At 44.1% G+C, this 22,155-nt stretch overlaps 1 pseudogene; it reads left to right on the top strand.

The window, feature by feature from the left end:
- LOC124016969 overlaps nt 1-6,012 on the top strand; it is a 100,177-nt pseudogene extending 94,165 nt beyond the window's left edge.
- The last annotated feature ends 16,143 nt before the right edge of the window (nt 6,013-22,155 follow it).

The following is a 22,155-nucleotide window of genomic DNA, read 5'->3' as shown; positions in this document are numbered from 1 at the left end:
CAATGACGCATCGTTCAAAAAATGCTACTAAAATGTCAGGAGAAATTAAATAGCTCCGGCAGATAACGTCAGCTAACAAGGAATACACATCATAAACTTTGACTAAATATGCATGTTTTACATATGTATAGGAAGATACACTTCTTCTAAATGCAATCGCTGTGTTACATTTATTTTTAACGTTACAGTTTGCGTTTACTAGGCTATACTAGGAGTCGGCGCTCCAAATGTATCATTATGCCTCCTCTATCTTGGAGTCGACAGAAACCCAAAATTAACACATAAATATTCCCTTACCTTTGCTGTTCTTCCATCAAAAGACCTGGAAGGGATTATACTTACCAAAACAGCGTTTAGTTTTCAAGTCTGCGTCTTTCGGTTCTCAAAATAGCCACTTTTCGGTCTAAATGTAGGCAAAATTCAAGTGGATGCGCACCAAAACGTCGAAATTATATATTATATGTCGAGTAAACTTGTCAAACTATGTTCATAATTAAGCTTTAACATGTTATAAAGGTGTACAGCAATTGTGAGGACGAAGCGAAACACACACGTCTTGTAATTGATCCTGAAGAAAAGAGAGAGCGGGAGCAGAGCACCCATAAGCGTACACTTTTTTTTCGCGTGACCGAGACCTTTCGGCACGCTCAACGTCTCGTGAACGCGCGATTGTCACAATGAGAAGCCCCATTGAAAGCAGGCTTCGCGCTGAACACGTAGGAACTGTTCCCAGAGCGGTAGTTGTTTGGGAAGGCGTTTAAGATGACGTCAAAGTTGGGCCAACTTTTTCCATGACAAGAGAGATTTTGGGAGAATGCATGCCCTGAGACTTCTGCTTTACATAGAGACAAAATTTAAACGGTTTTAGAAGCTTTAGAGTGTTTTCTATTCGATAATATTTTTATATGCATATATTAGCAACTTTTGACAAAAATGTATCCTGTTTTATATGGGTACCCAATTCCTCCAGAAGGGGCAGTAAACAGGGCTAGGCTTAAGAGGTTAAACTCAGTTTTTCACAATCCCTGATATTTAATCCTAGTAAGAATTCCCTGTTTTAGGTCAGTTAGGATCACCACTTTATTTTAAGAATGTGAAATGTCGAGAGAATGTAATAGTAGAGAGAATGATTTATTTCAGGTTTAATTTTATTTCATCACATTCCCAGTGGGTCAGAAGTTTACTTACACTCAATTAGTATTTGGTAGCATTGCCTTCAAATTGTTTAACTTAGGTCGAACATTTTGGGTAGCCTTCCACAGGCTTCCCACAATAAGTTGGGTGAATTTTGGCCCATTCCTCTTGACAGAGCTGGTGTAACTGAGTCAGGTTTGTAGGCCTCCTTGGTCAAACAAGCTTTTTCAGTTCTGCCTGCACATTTCTACAGGATTGAGGTCAGGGCTTTGTGATGGCCACTCCAATACCTTTACTTTGTTGTTCTAAGGCCTTTTTGCCACAACTTTGGAAGTATGCTTGGGATCATTGTCCATTTGGAAGTATGCTTGGGATCATTGTCCATTTGGAAGTATGCTTGGGATCATTGTCCATTTGGAAGTATGCTTGGGATCATTGTCCATTTGGAAGTATGCTTGGGATCATTGTCCATTTGGAAGTATGCTTGGGATCATTGTCCATTTGGAAGTATGCTTGGGATCATTGTCCATTTGGAAGTATGCTTGGGATCATTGTCCATTTGGAAGTATGCTTGGGATCATTGTCCATTTGGAAGTATGCTTGGGATCATTGTCCATTTGGAAGTATGCTTGGGATCATTGTCCATTTGGAAGTATGCTTGGGATCATTGTCCATTTGGAAGTATGCTTGGGATCATTGTCCATTTGGAAGTATGCTTGGGATCATTGTCCATTTGGAAGTATGCTTGGGATCATTGTCCATTTGGAAGTATGCTTGGGATCATTGTCCATTTGGAAGTATGCTTGGGGTAATTGCCCTTTTGGGAAGATCCGTTTGCGACCAAGCTTTAACTTCCTGACTGATGTCTTGAGATGCTGCTTCAATATATCCACATATTTTCCCTCCTTCATGATGCCATCTATTTTGTGAAGTGCAGCAGTCCCTCCTTCAGCAAAGCACCCCCACAACATGATGCTCCCACCCCTGTGCTTCACAGTTGAGATGGCGTTCTTCGGCTTGCAAGTCTCCCCCTTTTTCCTCCAAACATAATGATGGTCATTTTGGCCAAACAGTTCTATTTTTCTATCTAGTTCCATCAGACCAGAGCATTTCTCCAAAAAGTATTGCAAACCGTAGTCTGGCGTTTTATGGCGGTTTTGGAGCAGTGGCTTCTTCCAACGCGGGCTTTCAAGTTATGACGGTAAAGGACGATATACAGTGGGGAGAACAAGTCTTTGATACACTGCCGATTTTGCAGGTTTTCCTACTTACAAAGCATGTAGAGGTCTGTCATTTTTATCAAAGGTACACTTCAACTGTGAGAGACGGAATCTAAAACAAAAATCCAGAAAATCACATTGTATGATTGTTAAGTAATTAATTAGCATTTTATTGCATGACATAAGTATTTGATACATCAGAAAAGCAGACCTTAATATTTGGTACAGAAACCTTTGTTTGCAATTACAGAGATCATACGTTTCCTGTAGTTCTTGACCAGGTTTGCACACACTGCAGACCTTCTCCAGATCCTTCAGGTTTCGGGGCTGTCGCTGGGCAATACGGACTTTCAGTTCCCTCCAAAGATTTTCTATTGGGTTCAGGTCTGGAGACTGGCTAGGCCACTCCAGGACCTTGAGATGCTTCTTACGGAGCCAATCCTTAGTTGCCCTGACTGTGTGTTTCGGGTCGTTGTCATGCTGTAAGACCCAGCACGACCCATCTTCAATGCTCTTACTGAGGGAACGAGGTTGTTGGCCAAGATCTCACGATACATGGCCCCATCCATCCTCCCCTCAATACGGTGCAGTCGTCCTGTCCCCTTTGCAGAAAAGCATCCCCAAAGAATAATGTTTCCACCTCCATGCTTCACGGTTGGGATGGTGTTCTTGGGGTTGTACTCATCCTTCTTCCTCCAAACATGGCGAGTGGAGTTTAGACCAAAAAGCTCTATTTTTGTCTCATCAGACCACATGACCTTCTCCCATTCCTCCTCTGGATCATACAGATGGTCATTGGCAAACTGGCAAACTTCAGACTGGCCTGGACATGCTCTGGCTTGAGCAGGGGGACCTTGCGTGCGCTGCAGGATTTTAATCCATGACGGCGTTGTGTGTTACTAATGGTTTTCTTTGAGACTGTGGTCCCAGCTCTCTTCAAGTCATTGACCAGGTTCTGCTGTGTAGTTCTGGGCTGATCCCTCACCTTCCTCATGATCATTGATGCCCCACGAGGTGAGATCTTGCATGGAGCCCCAGACCGAGGGTGATTGACCATCATCTTGAACTTCTTCCATTTTCTAATAATTGTTACAGCTGTGATCATATAAAAGATAAGTAAATGGTGTACATAAAATAACAATCTCTGAACACCCCAGCCGAGTTCCCAAACAACTCGACATATCCCTTTGGATCTATTAACCCCACGCTCAGTCTCAATTCTGTGTTTTATTAAAACAAAATATCAACAGGATAAGGCCATGGGCATAAAATTGACACATTGAGGCTCCTGTTAGGTCTGTAAATGTGTCGTAATCGCCAGGCTATAAATGGTGGAGGCCTATGTGAAAATGATAACTACCAATAATAATGAAAAGGGGGGAAAATAAAGATAAAAGTTTAGTAGGCCTAGGTTAGGCTATAGGGCCTATCCCTCTCTCAGCTAAAACAAAATTAATTCAAATTAGACGGCTATGATGACATTTAGCGGGGCGGGTGGGTCATTGGATGTCAGCTATATGTCGTCTTACCTCCTTTAGTAATAACAGTAATCACTTTTAATCATTGATCCATTTCTCAGTGGCCAGCATTGTCCTTCAAAAAAATATTTTGCCCTCTTCGGGAGTTTTGAAGTGTAGCAGGGCTCCTTGGTGAAGATTCCTGAGCTTGTTTTGGTATTTGAATCCCCTAAAGATGCCTCAGTCAATGGAGTATTTCTTCACCTCGTCAAACTCTCTGTGCTTTCGCCATATACCAGCGGACAGATCTTGGTGTAAGGTGAGTTTGACATTACCCGCTGTAATGGTGTTGATTTTTGTCGCCTGTAGGACTCGTTCCTTGTTGGTGAATCTCAGGAAACATATGTTGATTGGGCACGGTGGTTGTCTGGCTGCTGGTGGGGGCCTTAGTGCTCCGTGAGCTCTCTCCAGTTCTATGGGCCTGTCGGTGGACAGGTGGAGCCACTCAGGAAGTTTGTCTTGCAGGTAGCGGATCAGTGGAATGTTTAGCTCTTCTTTTTTGGCCACAATTATTCCTTCGCCCCCTATTTTCCAGATCCTCTGTTTTCTCCTCCAGATGCTCTATGTTCTATTTAGCAGATGCTATTGCTTCCATGGCATCTGCCAGTCTGCCTATCACTCTGAGCTGAGATAATTTTGATCTAATTTGATGTTGAGTTCTGTACGTTGGGAGGGGACGGGTCCTCTTGCTCCTAGCTAGCTGTTTCTTGGAGGCTTTTTCCACGGCTATTGGTCGAGTCTGGGTAAAAATGTCACCTGTAATGTCGCCTTTTGTAGCCTCCATGATTTTTTTACTAAAGCTAATGGAGTTTTTAACTTGAAGTGGGGGTAAGATTAAGAATTGGAAACTAATTGTGCGGAGCTCTTAGTTCATGCGGCCATCTCGTTCAAGGGTCACGGGATCCCCCTATAGCTCAGTATTTCAATTGTTTATTTTATACAGTTATTTTTGCTCATCTTTATCAAGGGTGTCAATAATTTCGGGACCCCACTGTATATACAGCTGAAAAAGCACCCTATTGGCCTTCCTCTTTCATCCAAAGTCCTTGTGGTTGATTGGGTTTCTACATTATCATAACTTCACCCTCAACTCCTCTCTCCCTCTCCCCCAGATTGCGAGTGCCACCTGTGCACCCTCCATTCCTCCCCAGCTGACTGCGGGCCTGAGGGACGTCACCCTGCGCTGCCTGGAGCTGCAGCCCACGGACCGTCCCCCCTCCAGGGAACTCCTCAAGCACCCCATCTTCCGTCTCAACTGGTAGTCCCCAACATTCTCCCCCAGTTCACTACCCTCCCTATCCCAAAGCGTCCGTATGGAAATACTACTGAAGGCCTAGCCAAGCCTGCTTTCTCTCCTCCTCTAAACGCTTCCAATCAGACCAACCTCCCTAACCGCTACCATTACCACCTTCCTTGCACCCCAGACCCTCCCCAGTCAAGAGTGGAGGGCCTGGGATGGACAGTAGTATCTGGGCCCTCCTCTCTCCCTCCCTTCTACTATGGACTCAAACTGCTGTATCTTATCACAAAATGCAAAAAGCAAGTCGCAAAATCTCTACTACAAAAATGGTGCATTCTTAGTCACAGGGCCATGTTGGTATACTGTAGTCTGTATTGCTCTTCAAGGCTTTGTTCTGGTAATGAAATGGTTCCTTAAGCACTTCCGTAGCCATTTTGCAGTGCCGCAAAGGTTTCAAGAAGTTATTCCCATTTTAACCCGTGAGACAAAAATAAGTCCTTAGAACCACAAATGGAAGACGATGAAGTAAAGATGGTTTTTATCACTTGTGTTATAAGTCTCAGAAGAAAATCATAATGAAGCGGTTTAATCGGTTGATTTTGTGCATAACTGCGTTTCTACAAAGATGCCGTTAAAATGTGCATTTTACTGTTGGGCCATCAAGCTTAGTCGAATAATCATGAAGATCACTTAAGTGTTTCAGGGACTACTGACATATCTAACAGAAACTTTGCTAGTTGGGCTTAACACTGAATGTGAACGCTTATGATGCCGGTATTTGTCTGAACTGTTTTTTTGTTTAAGATTTTTTTTAAGACATAAAAAGTTTTAGAACACCTACTCATTCAAGGGTTTGTCTTTATTTTTAGTATTTTCTACATTGTAGAATAATAGTGAAGACATCAACACTATGAAATGACACGTATGGAATCATGTAGGAAACAAAAAAGTGTTAAATGAATCCAAATATATTTTCTTCAAATAGTCACCCTTTGACTTGATGACAGCTTTGCACACTCTTGGCATTCTCTCAACCAGCTTCATGAGATGGTCACCTGGAATGCATTTCAATTAACAGGTGTGCCTTGTTAAAAGTTACTTTGTGGAATTTCTTTCCTTCTTAATACGTTTGAGCCAATCAGTTGTGTTGTGGCAAGGTAGGGGTGATATACAGAAGATAGCCCTATTTGGTAAAAGACTAAATCCATATTATGCCAAGAATAGCTCAAATAAGCAATTAGAAACAATAGTCCATCATTACTTTAAAACATGAAGGTCGGTCAAGCCGGAAAATGTCAAGAACTTTGAAAGTTTCGTCAAGTGCAGTCGCAAAAAACATCAAGCACTATGATGAAACTGGCTCTCATGAGGACCGCCACAGGAAAGGAAGACCCAGAGTTACCTCTGCTGATAAGTTCATTAGAGTTATTAGCCTTTTTGCCCAAATAAGACTCATCTCAGCTCAACATCAAGTGTTCAGAGGAGACTGTGTGAATCAGGCCTTCATGGTCACTTAACCAGCATGGCTACAACAGCATTCTGCAGCGATACACCATCCCATCTGGTTTGCGCTTAGTGGGACTATAATTTGTTTTACAACAGAACAATGACCCAACACACCTCCAGGCTGTGCAAGGGCTTTTGACCAAGAAGGAGAGTGAGGGAGTGCTGCAACCCAATTGACATGGTTTGGGAAGAGTTGAACCCTGGAGTGAAGGAAAAGCAGCCAACAAGGGCTCAGCATATGTGGGAACTCCTTCAAGACTGTTGGAAAAGCATTCCATGTGAAGCTGGTTGAGAGAATGCCAAGAGTGTGCAAAGCTGTCATCAAGGCAAAGGTTAGCTACTTTGAAGAATCTGAAATATAAAATATATTTTGATTTGTTTAACAATTTTTAGGTTACTACATGATTCCATATGTGTTATTTCATAGTTTTGGTGTCTTTACTATTATTCTACAATGTAGAAAATAGTAAAAAATAAAGAAAAGCTCTTGAATGAGTAGGTGTTTCCAAACTTTGGTCTGGTACTGTGTATGTAACAAGAAGTGTTATATTGAGTGAACAAAACATTAAGAACACCTGCTTTTTCCATTACAAATTTACCAGGTGAACCCAGGTGAAAGCTATGATTCATTATTGATGTCACTTGTTTAATCCACTTCAATCAGTGTAGGTGAAGGGTAGGAGACAGGTTAAATAAGGTGTTCCTAATGTTTGGTATGCTCAGTGTATATTTATTATATATATATAAACTGATATGTTTCTTAGCTTTTTGGATGTTATTCTCTCTTCAAAACTATCCTTACAAATTGAGACATCTGTTGAGTATGGAGGTAAGGTTTCCCAACAACATTTTAATGTCGGGCCACGGCGTTAAAAGAAATCCCCCGTCGGCCTCTTAACTTTCGCTGTTACGATTGAGCTGTGTGTGTCACGCATATTTGTGTATTTGTTTATAATTTAATGAACCTTCAAAACCTCTATTTCCAATATTGATCTACCATTCTTTTGGTGCTATTCCGTTGTAGAAGGTCACACAACAATTCAGTTATTTTTGATCTGAGAACTATTTGCTTTTTTAATATGTTATAAAATCCGTATATATCTGAGGTTTTTATCAAATTTCATTTTTCCATGGGGGTCTTTCTATTTGATAAATATAAATGCTGTTCAATGTAGTTTTTTTGAGTCAAGTGATATTTCGGAACTCAAGCTAGACCTTTTTGCTTGTAAATGTTTTTCTCTCTCTTTTTAATTAGTTCTTTCTCAAGCATGATCCAAAATTGTGTTACTTGTATGAACTATAACTCTTCAAGTGTTTTTGTTCTCGTTGTAATCAGTTAAGAAAGTAAAATTATGATAATTAATTCATTTAATTTAAAAAAATTATTGAATTGGAAATATGCATTTAATTGCTATTTTTATATTTGAATCTCTAGTTTAAAGGGTTCAAGAGTTCGAATCCCGTAATGGCAATGGTTTGAGACATTTTCAAAAATACTGTTTTTTTTGTTGCATACAATTGTATATATTTAATACTAATCATATTTCTTTATGTGGAGTATAAGCTGATCAAGCTTGAAGACTTAAATGTAAATAAATGTGAAGTTTGGTAGTTAAAATTATTGTACTTGACTGTATTTTTATACCACACTATTTTCCATAAATATTAGTTTTTGTTCCTGCTTCTGGTTATTTTTCTTATCTTACTTTTCAATGTATTTTTAAAAGCTTTAAAGTTATGCACTCTTGTTTTTTTATATACTAGAAGAAAAATCTGTTTCGGTCAAATTCATAAAAGCTAGTCAGTATTACTTCAATTTGTCATGTCTGGTAAGAATTATAATCTCTCAATGCCTTCTGAATCCTCCTCTTATCCACCTGTGTCTCAGCCAGCTTTCTAGTCTTTATGCATTATATTTTCTTATTTTATGTTGATGTGATGTAATCTTATGTCCTTTTTTGGATCTGAGTTGGCTTGAAATGTGTGTGTGAAATTGTATGCTGTTTCCTGTGCCACTTGGTGGTACTTTTTTATTTGTAAAGAATGTCTATTGCTCTTTTATTCCAGTCTCCACTACCTCATGTGTCCTATAGAGTCTCTTCTACCAAAGTTCACTTTCTAAATATATATTTAAATATACAGTATATTATTTTTTATTGACTATTGTGTTTTTTGGTTTCTCTTTTTCAAAAATTCCAGGGCTAAGGGCTAACTTATATTAGCACATTTTTCGTGCAAAATCTCATGAAATCTATGGGTTATGAAAAAAAATGAAACTATATCCTGTATGTTAAAATATATCAAGATATTTTAATTATTCAAATCTTTACCCTATTCGAAGCATTTTATATCATGAATTTGAACTTATTTTATAGTAAATAAACAAAATATTTGGGGAAAAGTGTCTTGTTCCTCCTGTCATTTTGCCAATGTACCATGTGTTATATTTATCAATACAGACAAGTATTATTCACTTTAATATGAATTACTGAAGCAGGCAGGGCCCGGAGTCTGGGGGTGGGAACCCCTGCATACACATTTATTCTCCCTCTATTCTGTTTCCTTGCTTCTGCTCCTATCCTGTCATAAAAATAATACAAGTACAAAAGGTGTTAGGAATGTGGTTCTCTTTAAGCAAAACAAAAATATACTTCAGACAGAGTCCTTTTCAGTCAAACCTGCTCAACTGAGTTTCCGAGATGAGGTGGGGAAAGATGCACATACAGTACCTACAGTGTATTTGGAAAGTATTATAAGGTACTGCATCTCACTACAGACCCTGGTTAGATTCCAGGCTGTATCACAACCGGTTGTTATTGAGAGTCCCATACGGTGGCGCACAAGTTTCCGAGATGAGGTGGAGAAAGATGCACATACAGTAACTACAGTGTATTTGGAAAGTATTATAAGGCACTGCATCTCACTACAGACCCTGGTTAGATTCCAGGCTGTATCACAACCGGTCGTGATTGAGAGTCCCATAGGGTGGCGCACAATTGGCCCAGTGTCTTTGTAAATAATAATTTGTTCTTAACTGGCTTGCCTACTTAAATAAAGGTTCAATATATTTTTTTAAACTATTCAGCCCCTTCACTTTTTCCATATTTTGTCACATTTTGCCTAATTCTAAAATTTATGAAATTATAGATTTTTTTTCTCATCAATCTACACACAAGCCACTTAGTTCTAACTTTTGCATCATGGCTAGGTGCTCCATCATGCTGAAAAAGGCATTGTTCGTCACCAAACGTCACCTGGATGGTTGGGCGAAGTTCCTCTCGGAGAATGTGTTGGTACCATTCTTTATTCATGGCTGTGTTCTTAGGTAAAATTGTGAGTGAGCCCACTCCCTTGCCTGAGAAGCAACCCCACACATGAATGGTCTCAGGATGCTTTACTCTTGGCATGACACAGGAATAATGGTAGCGCTCACCTTGTCTTCTCTGGACAAGCTTTTTTCTGGGTGCCCCAAACAATCGTAAAGGGGATTCATCAGAGAAAATCATCAGAGAAAATTACTTCACCCCAGTCCTCAGCAGTCCATTCCCTGTAACTTTTGCAGAATATCAGTCTGTCTCTGATGTTTTTCCTGGAGAGAATTGGCTTCTTTGATGCTCTTCTTGTCACCAGGCCATCCTCCCAAAGTCTTCGCCTCACTGTGCGTGCAGATGCACTCACACCCGCCTGCTGCCATTCCTTAGCAAGCTTTGTACTGGTGGTGCCCCGATCCCACAGCTGAATCAACTTTAGGAGAAGGTACTGGCGCTTGCTGGACTGTCTTGGGCTCCCTGAAGCCTTCTTCACAACAATTGAACTGCTCTCCTTGAAGTTCTTGATGATCCGATAAATGGTTGATTTAGGTGCAATCTTACTGGTAGATATATCCTTGCCTGTGAAGCCCTTTTTGTGCAAAGCAATGATTACGGCACAAGTTTCCTTGCAGGTAACCATGGTTGACAGAGGAAGAACAATGATTCCAAGCACCACCCTCCTTTTGAAGCTTCCAGTTTGTTATTCGACCTCAATCAGCATGACAGAGTGATCTCCAGCCTTGTCCACACCTAACACACCTGTGTTAATGAGAGAATCACTGACATGATGTCAGCTGGTCCTTTTGTGGCAGGACTGAAATCCAGTGGAATTTTTGTTTGGGGGGGGGGGGGATTCAGTTAATTTGCATGATCACTCTTGTCGTGGAAATTTCCTCTATTTACCAAATCATGAGAGCAAACCACACACAAGTCAGAGTTAGTTATCAAAGTCCATCTTTAATTATATGAGCTCTATCACAACCCTGTGACTCTCAGATCAATTCAGTGTCTATCAGTGAATTCTCTGAGAGTCCCCTCCACATTTCAACTGAGATCCTTTATAGCAAAGACACACACAGGATAAGACAGCATCGGCATAATTCATCGTTCAGCTTTGTCTCCTAAATTATGTTCTTTTCTCAAACTCAGAACCATAAACAAATCCTCCATATCAACAGCCATATCTCAAATCCATCCTATCTTGACAAGATCACAGAGACACATTGACTGGCACACAGACATTGTGGAGCCAAGAGATACACGCTTGACCTCTCCCCTCTCTGCGGCCCAAGTAACTTAGTCCTGTCAGAGGACAGATGACTGCAAACCCCGCCACAGTATTATACAAACACATTCTGATGAGAAGTAACTTACAAACATATGATGAATATAAAACATCTTACCTATGTTACCAACCAATTCTGATTATTCCCCAACACTCTTCATAACATTTTGGAGTATATGCAAATTGCCATCATACAAACTGAGGCAGCAGACTTTGTGAAAATTATTATTTGTGTCATTCTCAAAACTTTTTGCCACGACTGTACATTCATTGCACTATTGCAGTGACAAACTGTGCCCACAAACTGTTTGGGCTTGCATAAAGCTGACCCGTTTGAAGTTATGACTGAACATGAGAAAATTGGTTTGGTGTCTCCAGCTTGAATGGTATAACAGTTACTGTTGGTGAGTCATTTTATGCAAATATATATAGTCATAATTGATACATGTTTTTAAGAATTGGAGGTTAGGATAGCCTGAACATGTGAAATCGGTTTAGTGTCTCCAGCTTGAACGGTTGAAGAGTTACTGTTTGAGTTATTTTAGGCACATTTTATAAACATTTATATAGTTATAATAAACACAAGCAATATAAGTTGGGTCAATGTGAACATCTCAACGTTGGTTTGGCATTGATAGCTTAAATGGTGTTAAAGGAGATACACGCCCACATTTCAACATTTTCCTCATGTACAGTTGAAGTCAGAAGTTTACATACACTTAGGTTGGAGTCATTAAAACTCGTTTTTCAACCACTCCAAAAAAGTCTTGTTAACAAACTGTGGTTTTGGCAAGTCAGTTAGGACATCTACTTTGTGCATGACACAAGTAATTTTTCCAACAATTGTTTACAGACACAGTGAAATAAATATCTTTATTCCAGTGGGTCTGAAGTTTACATACACTAAGTTAACTGTGCCTTTAAACAGCTTGGAAAATTCCATAAAATGATGTGATGGTTTAGAAGCTTCTGATAGACTAATTGACATAATTTGAGTCAATTGGAGGTGTACCTGTGGATGTATTTCAAGGCCTACCTTCAAACTCAGTGCCTCTTTGCTTAACATCATGGGAAAATCCAAATAAATCAGACAAGAACTCCACAAGTCTGGTTCATCCTTGGGAGCAATTTCCAAATGTCTGAAGGTACCACGTTCATCTGTGCAAACAATAGTACACAAATATAAACACCATGGGACCACGCAGCCGTCATACCACTCAGGAAGGAGATGTGTTCTGTCTTCTAGAGATGAACGTACTTTGGTGCGAAAAGTGCCAATCAATCCCAGAACAACAGCAAAGGACCTTGTGAAGTTGCTGGAGGAAACAGGTACAAAAATATCTATATCCACAGTAAAATGAGTCCTATATTGACATAACCTGAAAGGCCGCTCAGCAAGGAAGAAGCCACTGCTCCAAAACCGCCATAAAATGCCAGACTACGGTTTGCAACTGCACATGGGGACAAAGAACATACTTTTTGGAGAAATGCTCTGGTCTGATAGAACTAGATAGAAAAATAGAACTGTTTGGCCATAATGACCATCGTTATGTTTGGAGGAAAAAGGGGGAGGCTTGCAACCCAAAGAACACCATCCCAACCGTGAAGCACAGGGTGGCAGCATCATGTTATTTGGGTGCTTTGCTGCTGGAGGGACTGGTGCACTTCACAAAATAGATGGCTTCACCAGGAAGGAAAATTATGTAGCTATATTGAAGCAACATCTCAAGACATCAGTGAGGACGTTATAAAGCTTGGTCGCAAATGGGTCTTCCAAATGGACAATGACCCCAAGCGTACTTCCAAAGTTGTGGCAAAATGGCTTAAGGACAACAAAGTCAAGGTATTGGAGTTGTCATCACAAAGCTCTGACCTCAATCCTATAGAAAATTTGTGGGCAGAACTGAAAAAGCGTGTGCGAGCAAGGAGGCCTACAAACCTAGCTCAGTTACGCCAGCTCTGTCAGGAGGAATGGGTCAAAATTCATTCAATTTATTGTGGGAAGCTTTTGGAAGTCTTCCCGAAACATTTGACCCAAGTTAAACAATTTAAAGACAAGGCTACCAACTACTAATTGAGTGTATGGTAACTTCTGACCCACTGGGAATGTGATGAAAGAAATAAAAGCTGAAATAAATCATTCTCTGCTATTATTCTGACATTTAACATTCTTAAAATAAAGTGGTGATCCTAACTGACCTAAGACAGGGGATGTTTTACTAGGATTAAATGTTGACAGAAGCTGTGAAAAACTGAGTTTAAATGTATTTGGCTACGGTGTATGTAAACTTCTGACTTCAACTGAATATACTGTATTCTATCCTATTCTACTAGTCTATGCCACTCTTACATTGCTTATCCAAATGTTTATATATTTTTAATTCCATTCCTTTACTTTAGATTTGTGTGTATTGTTGTGGATTTGTTAGATATTACTTGTTAGATATTACATTTACATTTACATTTAAGTCATTTAGCAGACGCTCTTATCCAGAGCGACTTACACATTGGTGCATTCACCTTATGACATCCAGTGGAACAGTCACTTTACAATAGTGCATCTAAATCTTAAAGGGGGGGGTGAGAGGGAATACTTATCCTATCCTAGGTATTCCTTAAAGAGGTGGGGTTTCAGGTGTCTCCGGAAGGTGGTGATTGACTCCGCTGTCCTGGCGTCGTGAGGGAGTTTGTTCCACCATTGGGGGGCCAGAGCAGCGAACAGTTTTGACTGGGCTGAGCGGGAGCTGTACTTCCTCAGTGGTAGGGAGGCGAGCAGGCCAGAGGTGGATGAACGCAGTGCCCTTGTTTGGGTGTAGGGCCTGATCAGAGCCTGGAGGTACTGAGGTGCCGTTCCCCTCACAGCTCCGTAGGCAAGCACCATGGTCTTGTAGCGGATGCGAGATTCAACTGGAAGCCAGTGGAGAGAACGGAGGAGCGGGGTGACATGAGAGAACTTGGGAAGGTTGAACACCAGACGGGCTGCAGCGTTCTGGATGAGTTGAAGGGGTTTAATGGCACAGGCAGGGAGCCCAGCCAACAGCGAGTTGCAGTAATCCAGACGGGAGATGACAAGTGCCTGGATTAGGACCTGCGCCGCTTCCTGTGTGAGGCAGGGTGGTACTCTGCGGATGTTGTAGAGCATGAACCTACAGGAACGGGCCACCGCCTTGATGTTGGTTGAGAACGACAGGGTGTTGTCCAGGATCACGCCAAGGTTCTTAGCGCTTTGGGAGGAGGACACAATGGAGTTGTCAACCGTGATGGCGAGATCATGGAACGGGCAGTCCTTCCCCGGGAGGAAGAGAAGCTCCGTCTTGCCGAGGTTCAGCTTGAGGTGATGATCCGTCATCCACACTGATATGTCTGCCAGACATGCAGAGATGCGATTCGCCACCTGGTCATCAGAAGGGGGAAGGGAGAAGATTAATTGTGTGTCGTCTGCATAGCAATGATAGGAGAGACCATGTGAGGTTATGACAGAGCCAAGTGACTTGGTGTATAGCGAGAATAGGAGAGGGCCTAGAACAGAGCCCTGGGGGACACCAGTGGTGAGAGCGCGTGGTGAGGAGACAGATTCTCGCCACGCCACCTGGTAGGAGCGACCTGTCAGGTAGGACGCAATCCAAGCGTGGGCCGAGCCGGAGATGCCCAACTCGGAGAGGGTGGAGAGGAGGATCTGATGGTTCACATTATCGAAGGCAGCCGATAGATCTAGAAGGATGAGAGCAGAGGAGAGAGAGTTAGCTTTAGCAGTGCGGAGCGCCTCCGTGATACAGAGGAGAGCAGTCTCAGTTGAATGACTAGTCTTGAAACCTGACTGATTTGGATCAAGAAGGTCATTCAGAGAGAGATAGCGGGAGAGCTGGCCAAGGACGGCACGTTCAAGAGTTTTGGAGAGAAAAGAAAGAAGGGATACTGGTCTGTAATTGTTGACATCGGAGGGATCGAGTGTAGGTTTTTTCAGAAGGGGTGCAACTCTCGCTCTCTTGAAGATGGAAGGGACGTAGCCAGCGGTCAGGGATGAGTTGATGAGCGAGGTGAGGTAAGGGAGAAGGTCTCCGGAAATGGTCTGGAGAAGAGAGGAGGGGATAGGGTCAAGCGGGCAGGTTGTTGGGCAGCCGGCCATCACAAGACGCGAGATTTCATCTGGAGAGAGAGGGGAGAAAGAGGTCAGAGCACAAGGTAGGGCAGTGTGAGCAGAACCAGCGGTGTCGTTTGACTTAGCAAACGAGGATCGGATGTCGTCGATCTTCTTTTCAAAATGGTTGACAAAGTCATCTGCAGAGAGGGAGGAGGGTGTGGGAGGGGGAGGGGGATTCAGGAGGGAGGAGAAGGTGGCAAGGAGCTTACTAGGGTTAGAGGCAGATGCTTGGAATTTAGAGTGGTAGAAAGTGGCTTTAGCAGCAGAGACAGAGGAGGAAAATGTAGAGAGGAGGGAGTGAAAGGATGCCAGGTCCGCAGGGAGGCGAGTTTTCCTCCATTTCCGCTCGGCTGCCCGGAGCCCTGTTCTGTGGCTACCGGAGACCTGGAACTCCACGTGGGTCGTGCGCGCTGGGACCACCAGATTAGGGTGGCCGCGGCCACGCGGTGTGGAGCGTTTGTATGGTCTGTGCAGAGAGGAGAGAACAGGGATAGACAGACACATAGTTGACAGGCTACAGAAGAGGCTACGCTAATGCAAAGGAGATTGGAATGACAAGTGGACTACACGTCTCGAATGTTCAGAAAGTTAAGCTTACGTAGCAAGAATCTTATTGACTAAAATGATTAAAATGATACAGTACTGCTGAAGTAGGCTAGCTGGCAGTGGGTGTTATGCAGGTGAATGAGGACCCAAAAGCGACTTGGCGAAAACAGAGTCTTTATTCCAGTAAAGGAAATAGGCAATACTCCTAGACAAATCGGAGCAGAAAACAAAACATAAAAAACTAATTCCACTCGTAGTGACGAGGACAGACTGGAGACTCGACCATAAACTGTAGGTTGCCTCGGGAAGGCACCGACCGTAGCAGACTCAGACACCTGCTCACAAGCAGCATCTGAGGGAAACAAGACACGACAGGGCGAGACAAAGACACAGCACGGTGAACAATATACAAGGATCCGACAGGACAGAAACGGAAGACAAGGGGAGAAATAGGGACTCTAATCAGAGGGCAAGATACGGAACAGGTGTGAAAAGATTAGATGATTGATTAGGGGAATAGGAACAGCTGGGAGCAGGAACGGAACGATAGAGAGAAAGAGAGAGAGGGAGGGAGAGAGAAAAAGGGAACAAACCTAATAAGACCAGCAGGGGAAAACGAACAGAAGGGAAAGCAAAATGACAAGACAATATAAGACAAAACATGACAGTACCCCCACTCACCGAGCGCCTCCTGGCGCACTCGAGGAGGAATCCTGGCGGCAACGGAGGAAATCATCAATCAGCGAACGGTCCAGCACGTCCCGAGACGGAACCCAACTCCTCTCCTCAGGACCGTAACCCTCCCAATCCACTAAGTATTGGTGACCCCGTCCCCGAGAACGCATGTCCATGATCCTACGTACCTTGTAAATAGGTGCGCTCTCGACAAGGACGGGGGGGAGGGAAGATGAACGGGGGTGCGAAGAAAGGGCTTGACACAGGAGACATGGAAGACAGGATGGACGCGACGAAGATGTCGCGGAAGAAGCAGTCGCACAGCGACAGGATTGACTACCTGGGAGACATGGAACGGACCAATGAACCGTGGAGTCAACTTACGAGAAGCTGTCGTAAGGGGAAGGTTGCGAGTGGAAAGCCACACTCTCTGGCCGCAACAATACCTAGGACTCTTAATCCTACGTTTATTGGCGGCTCTCACAGTCTGTGCCCTGTAACGGCAAAGTGCAGACCTCACCCTCCTCCAGGTGCGCTCACAACGTTGGACAAACGCTTGAGCGGAGGGAACGCTGGACTCGGCAAGCTGGGATGAGAACAGAGGAGGCTGGTAACCCAGACTACTCTGAAACGGAGATAACCCGGTAGCAGTCGAAGGAAGCGAGTTGTGAGCGTATTCTGCCCAGGGGAGCTGTTCTGCCCAAGACGCAGGGTTTCTAAAAGAAAGGCTGCGTAGTATGCGACCAATCGTCTGATTGGCCCTTTCTGCTTGACCGTTAGACTGGGGATGAAACCCGGAAGAGAGACTGACGGACGCACCAATCAAACGACAGAACTCCCTCCAAAACTGTGACGTGAATTGCGGGCCTCTGTCTGAAACGGCGTCTAACGGGAGGCCATGAATTCTGAACACATTCTCGATGATGATTTGTGCCGTCTCCTTAGCGGAAGGAAGTTTAGCGAGGGGAATGAAATGTGCCGCCTTAGAGAACCTATCGACAACCGTAAGAATCACAGTCTTCCCCGCAGACAAAGGCAGACCGGTAATGAAGTCTAAGGCGACGTGAGACCATGGTCGAGAAGGAATGGGAAGCGGTCTCAGACGACCGGCAGGAGGAGAGTTACCTGACTTAGTCTGCGCGCAGTCCGAACAAGCAGCCACGAAACGGCGCGTGTCACGCTCCTGAGTAGGCCACCAAAAGCGCTGGCGAATAGAAGCAAGAGTACCTCGAACGCCGGGATGACCAGCTAACTTGGCAGAGTGAGCCCACTGAAGAACAGCCAGACGAGTAGAAACAGGAACGAAAAGGTTACTAGGACAAGCGCGCGGTGACGCAGTGTGCGTGAGTGCTTGCTTAACCTGTCTTTCAATTCCCCAGACTGTCAACCCGACAACACGCCCATAAGGAAGAATCCCCTCGGGATCAGTAGAAGCCACAGAAGAACTAAAGAGACGGGATAAGGCATCAGGCTTGGTGTTCTTACTACCCGGACGGTAAGAAATCACAAACTCGAAACGAGCGAAAAACAACGCCCAACGAGCTTGACGTGCATTAAGTCGTTTGGCAGAACGGATGTACTCAAGGTTCTTATGGTCTGTCCAAACGACAAAAGGAACGGTCGCCCCCTCCAACCACTGTCGCCATTCGCCTAGGGCTAAGCGGATGGCGAGCAGTTCGCGGTTACCCACATCATAGTTGCGTTCCGATGGCGACAGGCGATGAGAAAAATAAGCGCAAGGATGAACCTTATCGTCAGACTGGAAGCGCTGGGATAGAATGGCTCCCACGCCTACCTCTGAAGCGTCAACCTCGACAATGAATTGTCTAGTGACGTCAGGAGTAACGAGGATAGGAGCGGACGTAAAACGTTCTTTGAGAAGATCAAAAGCTCCCTGGGCGGAACCGGACCACTTAAAACACGTCTTGACAGAAGTAAGAGCTGTGAGAGGGGCAGCAACTTGACCGAAATTACGAATGAAACGCCGATAGAAATTAGCGAAACCTAGAAAGCGCTGCAACTCGACACGTGACCTTGGAACGGGCCACTCACTGACAGCTTGGACCTTAGCGGGATCCATCTGAATGCCTTCAGCGGAAATAACAGAACCGAGAAAAGTAACGGAGGAGACATGAAAAGAGCACTTCTCAGCCTTCACGTAGAGACAATTCTCTAAAAGGCGCTGGAGTACACGTCGAACGTGCTCAACATGAATCTCGAGTGACGGTGAAAAAATCAGGATATTGTCAAGGTAGACAAAAACAAAGATGTTCAGCATGTCTCTCAGAACATCATTAACTAATGCCTGAAAAACAGCTGGCGCATTGGCGAGACCAAACGGCAGAACCCGGTACTCAAAATGCCCTAACGGAGTGTTAAACGCCGTTTTCCACTCGTCCCCCTCTCTGATGCGCACAAGATGGTAAGCGTTACGAAGGTCCAACTTAGTAAAGAACCTGGCTCCCTGCAGAATCTCGAAGGCTGATGACATAAGGGGAAGCGGATAACGATTCTTAACCATTATGTCATTCAGCCCTCGATAATCCACGCAGGGGCGCAGAGTACCGTCCTTCTTCTTAACAAAAAAAAACCCCGCCCCGGCAGGAGAGGAAGAAGGCACTACGGTGCCGGCGTCAAGAGACACAGACAAATAATCCTCGAGAGCCTTACGTTCGGGAGCCGACAGAGAGTATAGTCTACCCCGAGGAGGAGTGGTCCCCGGAAGGAGATCAATACTACAATCATACGACCGGTGAGGAGGAAGGGAGTTGGCTCTGGACCGACTGAAGACTGTGCGCAGATCATGATATTCCTCCGGCACTCCTGTCAAATCGCCAGGTTCCTCCTGAGAAGTGGGGACAGAAGAAACGGGAGGGATAGCAGACATTAAACACTTCACATGACAAGAAACGTTCCAGGATAGGATAGAATTACTAGACCAATTAATAGAAGGATTATGACATACTAGCCAGGGATGACCCAAAACAACAGGTGTAAAAGGTGAACGAAAAATCAAAAAGGAAATAGTCTCACTGTGGTTACCAGATACTGTGAGGGTTAAAGGTAGTGTCTCATATCTGATACTGGGGAGATGACTACCATCTAAGGCGAACATGGGCGTAGGCTTCTCTAACTGTCTGAAAGGAATGTCATGTTTCCGAGCCCATGCTTCGTCCATAAAACAACCCTCAGCCCCAGAGTCTATCAAGGCACTGCATGTAGCACCCGAACCGGTCCAGCGTAGATGGACCGACATAGTAGTACAGGATCTTGATGGAGAGACCTGAGTAGTAGCGCTCACCAGTAGCCCTCCGCTTACTGATGAGCTCTGGCTTTTACTGGACATGAATTGACAAAATGTCCAGCAAGTCCGCAATAGAGGCACAGGCGGTTGGTGATCCTCCGTTCCCTCTCCTTAGTCGAGATGCGAATACCTCCCAGCTGCATGGGCTCAGTCTCTGAGCCAGAGGAGGGAGATGGTTGCGATGCGGAGCGGGGAAACACCGTTAACGCGAGCTCTCTTCCACGAGCTTGGTGACGAAGATCTACCCGTCGTTCTATGCGGATGGCGAGAGCAATCAAAGAGTCCACACTGGAAGGAACCTCCCGGGAGAGAATCTCATCTTTAACCTCTGCGTGGAGTCCCTCCAGAAAACGAGCGAGCAGCGCCGGCTCGTTCCAGTCACTAGAGGCAGCAAGAGTGCGAAACTCTATAGAGTAATCCGTTATGGATCGATCACCTTGACATAGGGAAGCCAGGGCCCTAGAAGCCTCCCTACCAAAAACTGAACGGTCAAAAACCCGAATCATCTCCTCTTTAAAGTTCTGGTAATTGTTAGAACAATCAGCCCTTGCCTCCCAGATAGCTGTGCCCCACTCTCGAGCCCGGCCAGTAAGGAGTGATATGACGTAAGCAACCCGAGCTCTCTCTCTAGAGTATGTGTTGGGTTGGAGAGAGAACACAATATCACACTGGGTGAGAAAGGAGCGGCACTCCGTGGGCTGCCCGGAGTAACAAGGTGGGTTATTAACCCTAGGTTCCGGAGACTCGGCAGACCAGGAAGTAACAGGTGGCACGAGACGAAGACTCTGGAACTGTCCAGAGAGGTCGGAAACCTGAGCGGCCAGGTTCTCCACGGCATGACGAGCAGCAGACAATTCCTGCTGGTGTCTGCCGAGCATGGCTCCTTGGATCTCGACGGCAGTGTTACGAGCGTCTGTAGTCGCTGGGTCCATTCTTTGGTCGGATCCTTCTGTTATGCAGGTGAATGAGGACCCAAAAGCGACTTGGCGAAAACAGAGTCTTTATTCCAGTAAAGGAAATAGGCAATACTCCTAGACAAATCGGAGCAGAAAACAAAACATAAAAAACTAATTCCACTCGTAGTGACGAGGACAGACTGGAGACTCGACCATAAACTGTAGGTTGCCTCGGGAAGGCACCGACCGTAGCAGACTCAGACACCTGCTCACACGCAGCATCTGAGGGAAACAAGACACGACAGGGCGAGACAAAGACACAGCACGGTGAACAATATACAAGGATCCGACAGGACAGAAACGGAAGACAAGGGGAGAAATAGGGACTCTAATCAGAGGGCAAGATACGGAACAGGTGTGAAAAGATTAGATGATTGATTAGGGGAATAGGAACAGCTGGGAGCAGGAACGGAACGATAGAGAGAAGAGAGAGAGGGAGGGAGAGAGAAAAAAGGGAACGAACCTAATAAGACCAGCAGGGGGAAAACGAACAGAAGGGAAAGCAAAATGACAAGACAATATAAGACAAAACATGACAGTGGGTGCGTTGTTGACACTACACTAATCAAGTCGTTCCGTTGAGTGTAATAGTTTCGACAGTGCTGCTATTCGGGGGCTAGCTGGCTAGCTAGCAGTGTTGTTTACGTTACGTTGCGTTAAAAGAACGACAATAGCTGGCTAGCTAACCTACAAAATCGCTCTAGACTACACAATTATCTTTGATACAAAGACGGCTATGTAGCTCCTACGTTAAGGACGACAAATAGCTGGCTAGCTAACCTCGGTAAATTAAGATAATCACTCTAAGACTACACACCCTAAACTACACAATTATCTTGGATACGAAGACAGCAAAGACAGCTATGTAGCTAGCTAACACTACACTACACTAATCAAGTCGTTCAGTTGAGTGTAATAGTTCTACAGTGCAGCTAATCGGTGGACGTTAGCTAGCTGGCTAGTGAAGACTACGTTAGGACGGCGAAATACGATAATTACGCAATTATCTTTGATACAAAGACGGCTATGTAGCTAGCTAAGAAGAAATTGCTAAGATTAGACAAAACAAACCGTTGTGCTATAATGAAATGTAATGAAATGTAATGAAAAAGTTATACTACCTGCGGAGCGAAATGCGGATGTGACCGCTCGCTCCAACCCGGAAGTGACAAGACCACGAGAAGTTTGGTGAATTCTCAGTGTGTTATCACTGTGCTTTCAACCATCTAAATGACCACGAGAAGTTTGGTGAATTCTCAGTGTGTTATCACTGTGCTTTCAACCATCTAAAAGACCACCAGAAGTTTGGTGAATTTTCAG

Source organism: Oncorhynchus gorbuscha, unplaced genomic scaffold (genome assembly GCF_021184085.1).
Source record: "Oncorhynchus gorbuscha isolate QuinsamMale2020 ecotype Even-year unplaced genomic scaffold, OgorEven_v1.0 Un_scaffold_1317, whole genome shotgun sequence".
Taxonomy (NCBI): domain Eukaryota; kingdom Metazoa; phylum Chordata; class Actinopteri; order Salmoniformes; family Salmonidae; genus Oncorhynchus; species Oncorhynchus gorbuscha.
Note: the sequence above shows the minus strand (reverse complement) of the source record. Positions and strands in the feature narration are given on the sequence as shown.